The sequence below is a fragment of the Anguilla anguilla genome, chromosome 9, assembly GCF_013347855.1.
Source record: "Anguilla anguilla isolate fAngAng1 chromosome 9, fAngAng1.pri, whole genome shotgun sequence".
NCBI lineage: Eukaryota > Metazoa > Chordata > Actinopteri > Anguilliformes > Anguillidae > Anguilla > Anguilla anguilla.
Genome location: NC_049209.1, coordinates 37,254,696 through 37,257,907, shown reverse-complemented (window position 1 = coordinate 37,257,907; position 3,212 = coordinate 37,254,696). Strand labels below are relative to the sequence as shown.

The following is a 3,212-nucleotide window of genomic DNA, read 5'->3' as shown; positions in this document are numbered from 1 at the left end:
AGACCTATCTCCACACTTTGTGTCAGCGCTGTGCCAGCGCTCGAGAAAGGTCAAGTCAAATCAAGTCAAGTTTATTGATCACATACACATTAGCATGGCAGTGAGATTCATTGTTCCTGTTTGTTACTCTCATCCCTATGCAATAAACAATCAACTGAATGATGGTAATAATAGTAGTAATAAAAATAATAACAATAGTAATAAAATCATAAAATATAAAAAAGAATATACATGTATTACATACACACACATACATATACAGACCACTAGTCAAGATATTTCTATTTTGCATTTGTTTCAAATGTAATACTAATTTTTTAATTACAAATGATAACATTAGCTTAACAATTTGAGTGAAAAGTTGAATCTTTGAAAAATGTACATGAACTTCAGAATATCTTAGTATTTGGTATGTCCCCCTTTTGCTTTAATGACAGCATGCACTCGAGCTGGCATGGATTCCACAAGTTTGTGCATAGCCTGATGACCCATGTTATCCCAGCATGATTTGACAATGTTCCAAAGAGCTTCTTGTGATAATTGTTGTGTCATCGGCGAACTTGATGATGGCATTGGAGCTGTGCCTGGCTGTGCAGTCGCTGGTATAGATGGAATATAGGAGGGGGCTGAGCACACACCCCTGGGGAGCTCCTGTGTTAAGGGTCAGGTAGGATGAGATGTTGTTGCCCATCTTTACTGCCTGAGGTCTTCCCGTTAAGAAGTCTAGGACCCAACTGCAGAGGTTGGTGTTCACACCTAAGGCCGCCAACTTTGAGATGAGAATGGTGGGCACTATGTTGTTGAAAGCGAAGCTGTAATCTATAATCAGCATTCTCACATAGTTTCCCTCTTTCACCTCCAGGTGGGACAGTGCCTTATGCATCGCAATGGCAATTGCGTCGTCCGTGGACCTGTTGGTGTGGTATGCAAACTGCAGAGGGTCCATTGTGACTGGTAGGATGGAGCACGTGTTCTTTGATCGCCCTTTCAAAGCATTTCATAATGATTGGTGTGAGCACTACAGGTCTGTAGTCATTCAGGCATGTGACTTTGGCCTTTTTGGGGACAGGGATGATGGTAGATGTCTTTAGGCATGTTGGAATGACAGCCTGCATGAGGGAGAGGTTGAAGATATCTGTTAGCACAGGGGCTAGCTGGAGTGCACAAGCCTTGAGGACACGCCCTGATATCCCATCCGGGCCGGCTGCTTTGTGAGTGTTCACCCTCCCGAGGATCTTTGTCACCTCACCTATATTCAGCCTAAGTACATCTGCCTTGGAACTTGAATCACAGGATGGCTGTAGTGGGGGGTAGGTGGTAGGTAGGGGTGGTGGGCACAGTGGTAGGCAGGAGGGCTGTGGGGCAGTGGGTGCAGGGGTAGCTGTATTAACCTCAAACCAACCATAGAAGGAGTTGAGCTGATTGGGGAGGTAGGTGTTATTTGCCTCACAGCTTATTTTGCCTTTGTAGTTTGTGATGGACTGTAAGTGTAACAAGTGTTTCAATACTAACACCGTTACTAGAATGGATAAAATCAGGTAAGTATGGACCAGATCAGAAGACAACAGATTCGACTCGAGAGAGAGAGGCGGTTTGCACATCAAGAATGAAGCACACGGAAGCAGGATCTGTATTTCAAAGGTAAGAGAATGATTTTTTTAAATTTAAATTTTCCCTTTTTGGTTCTCTGTACCCTTTGTTTTTATTACAAAGTAGAAAGCATTAAACAACAACAGTACACATATATACAAAATTGGAAAAGGAAAAAAAATACAAGTTGGTCCCAAGACCTTTTACTTTGTGTCTATATTTTCTCTTGTTCCACTAATTTTTGACTGTTTTCCCATTTTTATACCTTAACCATACTTTTAGTATTTCTTTGATGTGTTTCGGTCTATCCCTATTATTAGTTATTTGGTTCTAGTATAATTTGTCACTAATTAGACTTTAGGACTTTTGGAACCAGGACTTTTATTTTGAAACCAATAGTTTTATTTTGAAACCAAAAACCCTTATGTAGTACTATTGAAAGAACCTATGCAAAGGAAACTTATCACACTATAACACCAAAACACTTTTCTAAAACACTAACTGCAAATCAGTTTAGTCCATGTGGTTGTTGGACCACTTGTTGCTGAGTTCCAGTTTGTAGAATTCAAACACTTGTCCTACCACCATTGTAGAAGGTACAATTGAACTCTTTCCTTCTCTTTAAAATTGCAGGTCGATCACATGGGTGGCTCGCCAGTCCGTGCGCCGCTGTAGCTCTCCAGGGAAGGCAAGCAGGGGCGGACGAATCCAGGATCCAGCACAGCAGTTCAAATCCAACAACAAAAAAACAACACACACAAAAAAAAAAAAAAACCCGGCCAAGGGAATATGTTCAAAGTTGTTCAAAGTTCGGTTTTCAACGATCTTAATGGCGAATCCAGAAAATTTTCTTTCACGGGGTTGTCGCCCAGGGTGATAGAAGAACGTTGCAAATCTTCGTTATTTCTTTATAAATCTGTTTCTTTTCAAGTTACTGTCACTCCTCAATAAAATATCTGCAATTGTATCCTAAATTTACTTGTAATTCACTTTGAATTAGCTTAAACTGTTCAGAGAAATTTTCACATGTCTGCTGTCGCTTAAGCCATCTTGACCAGAGGAAGTTAGGGCTTGTCATCTGACTGACCAATCAACAAATTTACAACAAGTATCATTATCCACATTGGTTGTCTAATCCTTCTATCAACTTATCTTTCTGCACATAAAGAAAATGTATTTTTCCTTATTAAAAATCTTTTTCTTTTGTCTCTATTTTGAATGACAATTTACTTATTTACTTGCTACTGGTTATTTACAAATTTTCTTTGTTTCACTATCTATTCAATTTGTGTCTTGGAACCCTGGGTTACATAAGCCTTGCCACAGGCTTCGAGAGCTGGAGTCCTTGAATTGGGCTTCCAACTTGTCTCTGTATTGTCTCTTAGCCACATTGATAGCTTTGCGGATTGTGTATTTGGTCCTTTTGATCTCGGTGGGGTCTCTGGTTTTACAGGCCCTGTGCCTGTCCCTAAGTGCTGCTTTGACAGCCTCATTTTAACCCAGGGATTGTCATTTGGGTAGGAATGTACAGAGTTGGTTGGTACAACAGTGTCCGTGCAGAACTTGATGTAACCCAGCACTGCCGATGTAAATTCTTCCACGTTGTTGTTAGCCGCATTTTT

General features: G+C 40.5%; 1 long non-coding RNA gene across 1 annotated transcript; it reads left to right on the top strand.

The window, feature by feature from the left end:
• The first annotated feature begins 1,487 nt into the window (after positions 1–1,487).
• LOC118236515 lies at positions 1,488–2,374 on the top strand. Its single transcript, XR_004767054.1, has 2 exons — positions 1,488–1,641; positions 2,224–2,374. It is a non-coding gene; the product is annotated as an uncharacterized LOC118236515 (long non-coding RNA).
• The last annotated feature ends 838 nt before the right edge of the window (positions 2,375–3,212 follow it).